Source organism: Ambystoma mexicanum, chromosome 8 (assembly GCF_040938575.1).
Source record: "Ambystoma mexicanum isolate Mex_15411 chromosome 8, UKY_AmexF1_1, whole genome shotgun sequence".
In the NCBI taxonomy this organism is placed as follows: Eukaryota; Metazoa; Chordata; class Amphibia; order Caudata; family Ambystomatidae; genus Ambystoma; species Ambystoma mexicanum.
In genome coordinates this window covers 1,350,467,343-1,350,481,519 of record NC_090929.1, presented here as the reverse complement: position 1 = coordinate 1,350,481,519, position 14,177 = coordinate 1,350,467,343, and positions in this window count along the sequence as shown.

The following is a 14,177-nucleotide window of genomic DNA, read 5'->3' as shown; positions in this document are numbered from 1 at the left end:
ACATTGTTATGCAGAATCACATGCAGTACCCTTTGTTAACACTACATGTAATTAGGACTACAAGTGTAAGCACAATTTCACATTTGGTACAAGCCTGTACTACACAGTAAAGTGGTAGCAATGGCTGAGCAGCCAGACTTATCTCAAGAGTTTACGTGAGCAGAAGAACAAGTTACACAAAGGACCAACAAATACAGTGATTCAAATATACACTTACTCAAGGTTTCTTGGTAAAAGAATATACATTTATTTACTCAGTCAGTCCCAAAACTTTACACTAGCAAGAGCATCTCAATATCACACACTAATAAAGCAAAAATACACAACCGGTAAGTAAATGAACAAGTTTAGTTCCCCTGAAGTGGGAGCAAAATGGCACTTCAAATACTTAATAAAGGGGTAAAAAGACAAGGTTATAAGAATAGACAGCCCAAATACATTCATAGGCAGGGCAAAGGGTTTCAGTGAAATACAACCAGCAATTCTTCTCAATAGGCCTGGACCAAAGTCAATGGTTCAGAATCTTTGTATAGGATAGCACAGTTCTGGTAGATAACGGTTAAGTCTTTGCCACAGAGATTAGAAGAATTTGGCTTGGCGAAAGGTTTGACGAATGTTAAGGGAAGGACAAGCCTTCGTAGTTGAGAACAGTTTCACGCACTTTCTTGATGGTCGAAAAGATTTCCGGACCGCGTTTGCCCAGTACCTAGTTAATGAAGCATAGCTGTAGCTGAGGCAGTTGTTCCTGGCCGTTCGAGCAGATCTCGCTGTCCCTGTGCTTTAGTTGTGGGGCAAGAAGGAGGACATCGGGAGGTTCCTGCACTGCCCAGGTATGAGCCAAAAGCTTTAGCAGGATGTCAGTTTATGGTGTGAGTGCCTTAAAGTGCACAAGCTGGTTTCCTTCCTTCTGGCTATTCGGTTTTCAACAGTACCCTGATGAAAATTCAACCAGATGGGGACGGTGTCCAGGTGGCTTGTGAGTTGGTTGTTCCCACCAAACTCAAGGGAGAAGTTAACCTTGAAGGGCTTCTCTGTCGATGGAGTTTCAGGCAATTCAGACCGGCATCAGGGCTTCACCGGTCATTCAGGAGTTGCAGCAGTCCACTTCCTTCCGCTCGTCTTCGGTTCTTTTGTTCCAGTGGTCGACTCTGCTTTCCAAGTCCCAGAGACCTGCTTTTAAACAGTTTTCCCCCATTCATTCCAGGCTGGCTTTCACTCACACAGCAGGGTGGCTGTCCTTAGCCATAAAGCCAGCTGGACAATGACACCAGAGTGCATTCAGGTCTCCTAGGAGACTAAGCACAGGGAGTTTTGGGCACCTCCCTCACATCCTGTCCACCCCAGACACCCTGGTGCCAGAGGAGGGATTCAGCACTGAAGCCCGCCAAAGGCCAACAAACAAAGGGACCAAACCTGGTTTGTCGCACAGAAACAAATAGAAGAAGGACTGACCTTTCCTGAAAGAAATGGCAAAAAAGTCGACCGGACTCTGTTTTTACAGATAGGTCTTGCCGCTGTTAAGATGGATTTTGGAGCTCTGTCCTGGAGGGGCAGAGGTTCAGAAGGCCAGCCTAGTTTCTTGGAACAGGGTAACCTCTGGACAAGCCAGACCAATAAGGGTAGTGATGGCGGCGGTCAAGACTAGGTCTCAAGAGGGGTGAGGGTGACTGAAAGCATGCAATGAGCACTCAAAGCAAGGACGCTTACAAATTACTCCAGGCAGGTGTTATATTAAAAATATAGACACATTTATAACAAGGCCTTTGTAACATCGACCATAGTAAAGAATCACGATAAAACTCAAGTAAACCAAACACATCACCATCAATACAATATATATACAAGACCGAGGGGTCTAACGAGTTAGGAGCACGAAATCTGCAGACCACCTAGATGGGGAGGAAAACAGGCAGTGGAAGTAATCGTTAGGCCCAGTTCGACATCAGAGACCACCTAACTAGAAGGAAGAGTGGAGCCTTGTGCTCCAAAGTACCTGCACACGCGGGTGCCAACAGGCCAAGGAGTGTCTCTTCGAGGAAATCAGGCAATTCAGAGAGGTGAACAAACGATGGCGAACAGACCTCTGCTACTCAAGTGCAGCCTCCACTTGTGGGCAGAAGCAGTGCGCGAGTACGGAGAAAGGGGTGCTGCTTTTCAACAGCGGGGGAAAGGCACAGGCTTCTGCAGGAGGGAGACCGGTTCAGGGTATTGACTACTCACCGGTCCCCCATGCAGGCAGACCCAGGCTTCTCCAAGTTAGTTTCTTCGCTGGCAGGTTCAGATGCGATCAGAGGGACGTCTCGGCACCGTGTAGATTCCGCGGCAGCAGAAGTCAGGGTCGAGGGTGTCCCAAACGCAGCAAACACGCACAGATGGTTACCTCAGCAGGGCAACTCGGCAGCAGCGTGTATTCCAGGCCCAATGTACACTTCTCACTTCAGACTTGGGAACGCCAAGTGTATGAAGCGTGTGAGAGTGTCAAGGGCTCGGATTTCAGCAGCAGCCAGATGGCGGTAACAGCAAGGTTCATGTGTAGGCTGGTCAGTCCGCTGGATGGCCCAGGGACACTTCCGAAGGCTTACGTACAGGAGTTGGTGAAGATGCCGAGAATAGTTGTTCCCACTATTCTAAAGGGTCGAAGCGCCAGTACAGGCCTTCTCGTTCGATCAGAGGCAGAAGGGTCTTACAGGACGACAGCAGTGCAGGGTGCCAAACCTTCAGCGGGTCACCAGCGATTCCTCGACTCAGCTTCTTGGTTGCAGGATACTTGGCTCCTTTATCCTTTGTTCATGAGAACTCATGAGATCGACATTGTAGTGGTGTTTCCAGCCTCCTATCCAGAGTTCCCTTAGCGCCAAAACGGAGAGGACCCAATGGGAGATCTGCTCACAAAACACTCACACCATACGTGGACCTATCACGGACCACGGCGGTCCCAGGCATTCAAGACACACTAGACTCTCTGGCACCCAAGATGTGTATTGGGACCAGACATTCTAGCCCACATTCTGGAGGCTCACAACAGGCCTGTAGAAGCCCACGAAAGCATCTGTGTTTCACGGGAAAGTACATGCCCAAATAAGGATGGCCGTGGGAAGGCTCGACCTGGGGAAGGTGAAGTCAGGTTTGGGTGATGGGGGCGGGGTGTCAAAGGTGTTGTGGGCTGCCTGCAGGCTCGGGTGATGGGGGCTGCAGTGTCACAGGTGTTGTGGGCTTCCTGCGGGCTCAGGTGCTGGGGGCTGGAGGGTCCCATGTAGTAGGGGCTGCCTGCAGGCTGAGGTGATGGGGGCTGAGGTGTCACAGCTGTTGTGGGCTGTCTGTGGGCTGGGGTGATGGGGGCTGGGCTGTCACAGGTGTGGGCTGCCTGCAGGCTCGGGTGATGGGGCTGGGGTGTCACAGGTGTTGTGGGCTGCCTTCAGGCTGGGGTGATGGGGCTGGGGTGTCACAGGTGTTGTGTGCTGCCTACAGGCTCGGGTGGTGGGGGCTGGGGTGTCACAGGTGTTGTGGTCTGCCTGCAGGCTCAGGTGATGGGGGCTGGGGAGTCACAGGTGTTGGGGGCTGCCTGAAGGCTGGGGTGATGGGGGCTGCGGGGTCACAGGTGTTGTGGGCTGCCTGCAGGCTCGCCTGATGGGAGCTGGGGTGTCACAAGTGTTGTGGGCTGCATGCAGGCTGGGGTGATGGGGGCTGCGGGTTCGCATGTAGTAGGGGCTGCCTGCATTTTGGGGTGATGGGGTTGGGGGGGTCCCATGTAGTGGGGGCTGCCTGCAGGCTGGGGTGATGGGGGCTGGGGTGTGGGTGTCCCATCAGGAGGGGTCTGCTTCCTTTGGATTTGTTCGGGTATTGCATGTTGTTTTGAAGTGAATAGCGTGCGGACAGGGTACGTGCTGAGTTTCCATGCAAATTCCAGACAAATCGCGTGAAAACTCAGCGCGTGCCCCATCCGCACCCCAGACAAATTGCATGTAGACTCAGCGCATGCCCTGTCCGCACCCCAGACAATTTGTGTGGACACTAAGCGCACACCCTGCCTGCACCACAGCCAAATCATGTGGAAACTCAGCGTGTACCCCGTCCTTACCCCAGACAATTTGCATGGAAACTCAGTGCGTACCCCGTCTGCACCCCAGCCAAATCGCACGTAAACTCAGCACATACCCCATCCACACCCCAGCCAAATTGCATGAAAGTTCAGTGCGTACCCCTTCCGCACCCCATAAAAATCATATGGAAACTCAGCACGTACCACGTCCACACCCCAGACAATTCACGTGGAAACTCAGCGCGTGCCCCAACCGCACCCCAGCAAAATTGCATGAAAACTCATCACGTACCCGGTCTGCACTGAGTTTTCATACGATTTGGCTGGGGCCGCTGTATGCTGGTCCAGGGATGGTGCGGGGGCTTGCGCCGTGTTTTGCATTTTACTTGATTTTTACTGCATGTGGGGGCATGTTGGGGGCATTACTGGCGCTGAATGGTATTCCTTGCGCCACGGCTAGTGATGCCTCTGGAAATCCATGAATATGCGTGCCGGGCAATTGTTTCTTTGCACCACGGCTGGCGCGCACTCCTTCTCAGCGCTTTTGCTTCCCCTTTTCTGCGCTGGATTCTACGAATCTGGCCCATGGTGTGTGGATGCTGGCCGATTCAAGGATACTTTGGTTGAAGGATTACTCTTACCACCGTTGCATCTCTGCTAATCTTGGATTAGAAAAAGTGGCGGTCTCTTGGTATGAAGTTTGAGGATTAAACTGCTGGCATTTTTACGGTTGTGTGAGAACATGGTTTGGTTTAAACATCCAGACATCATTATAGTACTTTGTGGAGGCAATAGTTTTGGGTATGTGACTGGACTATCGTAATTTGCCATGAAGTATATATTCAATAGACTAATCAAACTGATTCTAGTTTTAAAGGTTATTTTTTCACACATAACTCAAAGGTGAATGTGGAAAGGTTACAACTTGTTTTGACCACAAATTGAAAAAGCCAGGCTATATGTAAATAAAGCTGTATGTGCTTTTTTAGAGAAGAAATGGCATCTTTCCACAAAGAGAATATAACGTTTGATTATACACTGCTCATCATACATTTGACAAGTTATCCAGTCACTGCTTCGAGGAATAACCCTCTAATTGTAATCATATATTCAATATAAAATAAAAATATAACGCACATTGAATATTGTTCTTTTGCTTTTGTTCACAAATAACAATAAGTAATTTTTCAAATATGATCATACAAAATAATGTTTTCATAATCATGAAGAAGAAAACAACGTAATGTTCATTTAAAAAAAATAACAACTACTGATTAATTGATGAAATCTTAGTATGCTATGACAACAATTCAACAACAGAATAATTCAACATCAATAAAGATGTTTTTCTTTTGAAGAACTCCCATGTCCACTACGCATTTCAGGACACCCGGTCCCTACATCAGGTTTGCTTATTATCTTTTTCAAGTAGTCTAATAAACAGGGGTAGGATTTAGACCAATCGCCTTGCCCAGTTTTAACCAAAGCATTCCAAGTAGGTTCCATCTACTAACCTATGTATCTATGCACCAATTTGAGAGCTGTAAACAAGCAGATATAGTCCTGTATGATCAACATCTACACAACCACATATTCAAGTATATCAACTTACCAAACCCACAATCCACTCAGACTGACCTGCCACCTCTCCAGTCTTTTCCCAACGTCAAATGCTGTGAACAAAATACCAAACAATTCAGATACGAAAATTACGGTTTTGCTACAAACTTCATCAAATTCAATTATCACTGAAGTGCGCTCACATTTTAATCCGACATACTTTTATATAGTAGCTTTGACAACATAGAATCAGTCACTCTCAATTCAGTTGCACCACTTGAATTATTTTACTTGATCCATTTTCATTATTTTCATAAATTAATAAAGCATGTGTTAGTATGTATAGTGTATCAAAACTAAAAACACAAGTAGTCTTTTTAAAAGTTATTAAAAGCAAATAAGTACAGTACAGCATTTGTTAGTATAGTATAGTAAATAAAACCAAAAAAAGGTTATTTTAAGAGCCACCATAGAAGAATGAAAAACATGTAATTTAGTTTAGATCCCCCTTTATTCTCCCTGAAATCTGCAAACAACAAAAACTAGCAACGGACCGTATGACTGTGGAAAAGGGGTGTGTGCCATTTCTTGGTGGTAGTTTAATATGAGTTTGAGGTATGATAGTAATAAATAATAGCTAAACGCTTTCTACGCATGTACAATTCATGTTAACATTTTGCATAGCAGAGTTAAAGTGGTTGGTACAGAAATGTATTACTGTCTTCAATTCTTTGCTACACAAATTGTCTACAATTTTCATTAGCATAAAATGTAATGCTTATTAAATTCTTGGATGTTCTATAAAAGTATTTTTTTTTCTCATTCTATTTTTAAACTTTGAAAGGTGCCGTCATGATGAACCTTTTTTTGTTGTTTTTGTTTTTTCTAAACATTTTTGGGGTATTTCTATTTGGAGAGGGAAAGAGAGATCAAAGCAGGGTGGGAGGAACTAAGGGAGGGATGGAAGTGGCACTAATCACCATAATGGAGGGACTGGTGGGCAAAGGAAGATGTAGGGCTGCCAAAAAACAAAGGTAGGTGGCAATGCTTTTCATGTGCCTTCATAGCTGACCTCTCCCCTGCAGATGATTGTGTCACAGTACATACAAAGTAGTGTTGACTATGCAAGGTGTGGATCCAACATTCTCCTGTATGGCCTGTGAGATGTCAGTAGAAATCTGCTGCCCCACTGCAGTCTCATGAGTGGTGACAGAAGTGATAGAAGTGGTAGAGGAGGTGTAATGGCCAAAGTGATCTTACTTCCTGAGTAGGGGATCTCCTTTCTCAGGGCCGCTGGGTGGAAGGTGCGTGTGTAGTAGCACATGGAGGTAGTACCAAAGGAGTACTGCCATATAGCCTCAACTTAGTACAATTTTTCACAAAGTGTAGCGCATGTGGGCAGCTTGAACCTTTGGTACTCCTCCAACAGTGGTGAAAAAAGTCCACAACCATCACTCCTGCCCACCTAACGTACTAGGCATTTCCTCCATTACCTACACTTTGTTCTCTTCCTCCTGCATGTCATATGCTGCAGGTCCCCTGTTCCCATGACCAAGTCCTCCAGGGGATGTTGTGCCTGGGGAGGAAGAGGAGGAGGGAAGGCCATTGCAGATGCCTTTCTTCATTTAGAGTCTAGTCTGCTGCTCTCACAAGAAAGGGGTTGTTTCTTCTGGTGTACCAGATTGAGAATCACTAACAGAAATGCGTGGGTCCCCTTGGAGTAAATGCCCACACACTACCTTCCTGTCCATGGACTTCAGCACCCAAATAGGCATTGAAAAATTGTAAAATGTTTAGGAATGAAGTAGGAATGGTGCTGGGAGCTGTGGAAGGGCAGAGTAGCAAAATTTTGAATTTAAAGATGTCAGTAAAGCACGAAAACTGACTGCGGACATGTCATCATGCAGCACAGGCAAGGTCACGTGATGATGTCCCAGGAAATCCGTAATTGTGATAATGTGGACTTCTAGTACAGAAAAACGTGCATATAACATTGTTAAAAGTTTATAGAAGTAATGCCAATTGTTCTAGGAGGTGTGCAAGGGTAAAGGTTGAACTTTAAAGTCCGTAGAGGTGCTGTCAGATGATGACTTCTGCGGGCATGTCATGACGTCCGCAAACTATCACATGACCTATGACGTATCGTATATAGAGTGTGGCATGTGCATCCATAAAATTATGTTCGCAGATGAATTAAAATGAAATAGTTTGCTCCACAGACTCGGCGGTAAGGTCATGGACACTGAAAAATTTGTGCTGCATCACTGGTTTGTAAATATGCAACCACAGACATGATTATAGCCTGTGGATATCAGAATGGTGTTCACAAAACATTTTTAACTAACATTGGAACATTCATTTTTTTATTTACATTATATATTTACAAAGAAAACCATTTGTGGGACTAATATATACATTTATGATTATTCATTTAAAGAAAGGGATGGAGAAGCAGAGTAGGAAACATAAATAGGGGAATTTGGTGGTTGAACATTTTCATGCTTGAGGGAATTGGGGATAGAAAGATCATCAAAATATATATTATAAGAATGTTCTGGCAATGATTGTGTGATTGTTGAGGGAAAGGGTCACAGGAGTGGGGCAAAGAAAACCAATATTACGGATCACTTGATTTGTTATGTAATTAGACAGTCCAGTGACTGGATTTTGATATTGAGACATGTCTGCATAATGCTTTCAGAGTTTCTATTTGTCCATGGTTGCTATTTAGAATTGCGTCCTCATGATTACTGTCTTCTTTTTGTTTCTTCTTCGGCTTTGTGGGGAATCAAATATTTCAAAAATATGTAATTGTATAACTGATTATTAACATGCATTATTTGAGTGAATTTTCACATATGTGTGTGTATTTACCATTGATACATTCTTCACTGGTCATGTCATCTTTAGGAGAGTACTTCTCCAGCCTTTCAAGTGTGTTTGCCATTTCTGTAGAAATATGGAATGAGTCAATTCAGTTATTACAAAATTATTTAAAATGTATTTAGTTTCTATGGAAAACATTTACAATAAAAAGGAAGAGAATATTTCTTCTTCTGTGTTGTGCTTCAGTTCGTAAAAGTTGTAGAACTTCATTGCTTAAATAAGGTGTACTGTTATGATTACTATTTGGCATAATTCATACTATTGCGCAATGTGCATTTTTCAGGTCAGTTGCTGCCACCTGCTCACAGGTGTGACTGTGGTCCTTTAACCTGATGCACGGTGGGTAGAATAATTGTTTAATGTAAAGGATGTTCATAATACTTTAATTTATGTCCAAAGAGGAATTATTAATAACATCCATACACACCATATACTGTTGTAACATTATGAAATATTTTGATTTATGAAAACCATTAAAATTCAGTGAAAGGTTTTTGTTAAAGGGACGTTATGGTTAATTTACACATTTAAAAACCAAAGTAATTCAGAGAAAAACCCAAGAAATGTGCTAGTCATCGTAAGCTATGCAACCATAACTCCTGTCACCACTGTGCACTGCCAAGATTAACTCCCAGGAAATCAAGATGACATTACAAATGGCATCAATGATGACATCACCGATGCCAGTTGTTTTAGTTCAGCGACAGTGAGAATTAAAAAATCCTAAAGGTGCTGTATAGTTAGACGTTAACATCTGTTAAATGAACTCCATCTCTTCAAAAAATGTTCATGGCATCAAACATTATATTCTCATTGTGGAAAGATGTCATTCCTATATCCTGTAATAATGCACATACAGCATTATTCACATTCAACCTGGTGTTTTCAATTTGTGGACAAACCAAATTTGAACCTTTCCACATTTGCATTTAAGTTATGCATGAACAAATAATCTTCAAAGCTGGAAACAGTTAATTAGTCTTTTGAATGTATCCTTCATGGCAAACTGCAACGATACTGCAGTCACATACCCAAACTTGTTGCCGCCACAATGTAGTATAATGATGTCTTGATGTTTAAACCAAATCATTTTCTCACACACCGGTGATAATGTCACCCAGTTTAATACTGAAACTCCATAACCAGAGACCTCCACTTCTTCTAATCCAAGATACGCAGAAATGCCATGGTGCTCAGTGTACACCTTCGACCAATGTATCCATGAATCTCCGAGTATCCACACACTCTGCTTCTTCATAACCATAACTATCTCTCTACCTCTTGACACAAAAACACTTGTGCTCTTGTACACCTCAACAACCATCTCCACAAACACAAAACCTCACTGGCTAATCCCCTGATGTCCGCAGACCTTCATGACTGTCTGCGGTCTTTGCAGTCCCTTTTCCAAGCAGGGCTTCCCTAAAAGACCAGAATGGCACATGCGGGTCAGCAGACTATTGTGACGTGGTTGAACAGGGCAGCATTTCTCCCCTTTAAACTTTTATGTTTGTAACAATCCCTCATTGGCTACTTTCATACAGTCACACATCCATCCACCAATGAAATCCCAAAACTCTACATATAACCCTGTCACCACAGTTGAACACTTCAGATGTACATTTCAACTCTCAGAGTGCATGTCTCCTGTCAGGCGCAGTCTCCTGCACAAACATACTACTGTGAAACTCTCCAAGACATCCATTTGCATTTTCAACAATATCTACATGTAACAAGACATAGTACAGGTATACTTATTTTTCATAAGTATTTTTTTCACCACCTTTATAAATACATATACAAGGTTGCTGCAACATACCCAGAAATATTCATCTCGATAGGCATATGCTATTTTTTAACCAATGCTATCAAATTCCATGTATTACACCATGCTGTACCTCCTCACATTAAATGGCAGTTACTTACATGTATTGCCAGCATATGGGACTTCCTCACACCACCTTCCACTTAACAGTGTTCTAAAAATCCTTTGTAACTGCATTTTCCTTATTTGCAGATAAAAGTTGCAAATCGTGCAGCTCTAAATGCACAAATGAGAACAGCATTTTTCATTACGTATAAATGTCATATTTTGCCACCATTCTCCACCTGCTCAGATTGACTCCCAATTAGTAGTGCCATACTAGTGTTTACCAATTACATTTCTTTTCCTTTACAAACATATGAACATTTGCATACTACTGCAGTACCTGCACACTGTATATTTTTTATAATACAGATGAAAGTAGACATTACTAAAACACACCAGCTTTCCTTACATCTAACTGTACAGTGCTTGACACCCAGTATTGCAAAGTTCCATGATATTCCCACTAGGCCACAATTTGCCCTAATTTTTTAAAACACACAAAACACATTCTAAATCAATTCCACCATGACAAGTGCACTTTCCATATTAAAAGCACCAGGACATAAATTGCCCTACTGCAAAAGATGCATTTTCCACGCTTTTTATCATCAGGGCAAACCTTGCTGTAGAGCTAATACCATTCTATATTAGCCCCACTGCAAACTTTCCTGTGCTGCAAAAATGCACTAAAAATGCATCCTTTTTACACCATGCCAGTTGTTCGCTGTTGCTTAAAATATGCCAAACTGCACTTGTGCAATCGTTCTAATAACATAGTTAAGATACTTTAGCACTCCACACATAATACAACTTTATGCACTTTTTTTTCCAATTACTCCTCCAACCTCAATAAATAACCTTTGATTCTAAACTACTTCACCATTACCATATACACCAACTAACTGTCTTTAACAATTACAGGAAAAAAGAAGATTGACAAAGAAAGCTACTAAACAAAGAAAACTCTTCACGTCTTACAAAGTAAGTATATTAATATAGCATGTGCATCTCTCAAATTGAAATAATGCACTTTCACTACATATTAGCCTTAAGTATTCATTTCTACTCAACAATTTTGTATTTCACGCTTACTCATTCTATTGCAGCATTCACACTCTTACTAATCCTGTGCAACATTGCTCTTTATTCAATACACCACCAATTCCTTATTGCCTAACAACAAAACTTCTACACCACAATTTCATTTCTTTATTCTTCCATACCCCCATCCACCTCAAATCCTCAATTCCGACCCAACAACTTTCACACTCATTGCTTTCCAAATTACTAACGTACGTTAACACCCATACACACTCATCCTCACCCCTTTTCAATTACATGCACACAAACATCATACCTGTACACTAAATCACACCATTACATCAACCACTGTTTTCCACAACAAAGCATAATATTCCTAATTATTGAATCACTCCACCACTCCCTTACTCACTAACACCAGGACTGCTCAACACATTCTACTATAAATTGTTTATTACCCATTCCCCATCACATGAATATACGTATATTATACAACACCACATGATTTCAATGTCATATTCACCCAAACCTATCACACCTATACAACCTCTGACTCTTACAACCTTCTCAACCATACATATCATCTCACTACACAATCGCACAGAACTCTTTTTTTATCCCTCTACAACCACGCCCACACACCCATCATTTTTATACAATAATACATGCATACACTTTCCACAACTTTGTAACACATACTTTCTTTACACCCAACAGACTCAGCAGAATGCCTACTAAAAACCTACTCAATAGAAAATAAAGAAAATATAGAGCAGATACAAATAAGAGCAAGCCATGTAGTCATCTGCAACTAAAAACAATGGGCCTCATTACGAGTCCGGCGTTAACCGAGGCGGTAAAACCGCCTGGTTAACGCCGGACTCGTGTTACCATTCCGCTTCTGTGATTCCCGGAATTACCGGGGCATCACAACCCCGGTTTTCCGGGAATCACGGAGGCAGAATGGTGTAAATCCCCATTCCCATTGAGTCCTATGGGACTCAATGGGAATCGGGATCATGGAAACACCGGCAGCATCTTGTAATGCTGCCGGTGCTTCCTCGTCCGCCTGCAGGCGGGCGGTGTTAAACCCGCCAGGTCAGACCTGGCGGGAACATCACCTCCCGCCTGCAGGGGTCGGGATCAGGCTGTCCGGAAACAACGGTGGCGGCGGGTTTACCGCCACCGTTATTTCCGGACCGCCACGGTCGTAATGAGGCCCAATGTATAGAAAACATTCAGACAGAACAGCTGGTAACATCAATCAATAACCCTAAAGCAGTCAACACTAACAAAGTCTCCCTCTTTCAACAAATACAACTAAATGTAGAAATTAACCTACACCTAAAAAGGAACCTAACACTATATCTACCAATGTTAACTTATCCACAGTAACACATTCCGAAAAGTACATTTTACAAATAGATGTTCCACCTTAGAGTTCTTACCAATCGCATAAAAAAAATCTAATAAATCCTGTTCTACGCTTGAACATTTCTTCAAGAAAACAAATCCTTGAAGCTTCGATTTACAGTGCATTTCAGCTAAAGAACATGTTCTCGATATTGATTTTAAACCAAATGAAATCTCTAACTAAATAAATAAATATGTTACAAAAGGTACTTCCAAACACGTGCAATGTCAATATAGATACCTTTTCTAATTTCTGTGAAGGTATATGGTTTCACACAAGCAGCACAGAACCATATTTCAATGAAGAGGCTTATAAACAAGAGCAAATAAACCTGATTGCAATAGAGAAACATGGTTGAGGGTATGAAGTGGTAAGAGACACCCTTATTGTCGCGGTAGGATAGCTCAGTGGCAACGTTCTCGCATTGGAAGCAAGACACACAGAGCAACACAGGTTTGATCACTGGGGCCGTGCTCAGAAACCTCTGCGTATTAAGCGTGTTATAAATAATCTATCATATCATAGCAAATGATACCGTATAGAAAAAACACCTCCAACCCAATCAAATGTTCCCATTGTTCAAACAAGCCATCCAGTCTACAAATGGACCTGCAGCTCAATAAGTAATGTACACAAACACTCATTGAAATGTTTACGACAATTCCTCAATCACCATGAGAAACTAAAAGACAAAAGCAGAATCACAACTTTACAAATCTTGGACCCCTGCCCAATATGAATCCACACTGGACTATGAGGACATTCATTAGCCTGCATTTCAGGAACTGCTTGCAAAGGCACCTTACATCATGTCAAAATTTAAGCAAAACAATGTTCCGCTGTGGAAAAACCTGTCCATATATTGTACTATGCACAAAGTCCTGCTCTAGAACTGCCCAAATTAAAAACCATTCTCCTACATGGAACAGTCAAAGACCTACTTCAATTAATAGAACACGTAAATATTGTTTAATCGAAGTTGACTTAGAAAATTCTGTACATTTAGAAAACCTTAGCAACAACCTCACAAACAATAACCTTCTTACAAACACATACAAAAAGGAAATATCAATGTTTCAAAACATATCTGCTGGAATACCAGACAAAGAGAGCACAAAAATAATAGATATAGCCTACAAAATTGAGGACAATGACAAACCCCATTGGTTCCAATTAGCTTTATATCCAACAACAGAAAAAAAAAAACTGACCCCTCAATAGTTTGCACATACTTCAATACAAAGTTTGACAATAATCAAACGCCATAATGGGCGTGCACTAATGACTTATAATTCTTCAAAAGCCTCTAAAACAACATAACTTGAATGAGAGAATCATCATCAAAACAGTACACCCCTATCAAGCCA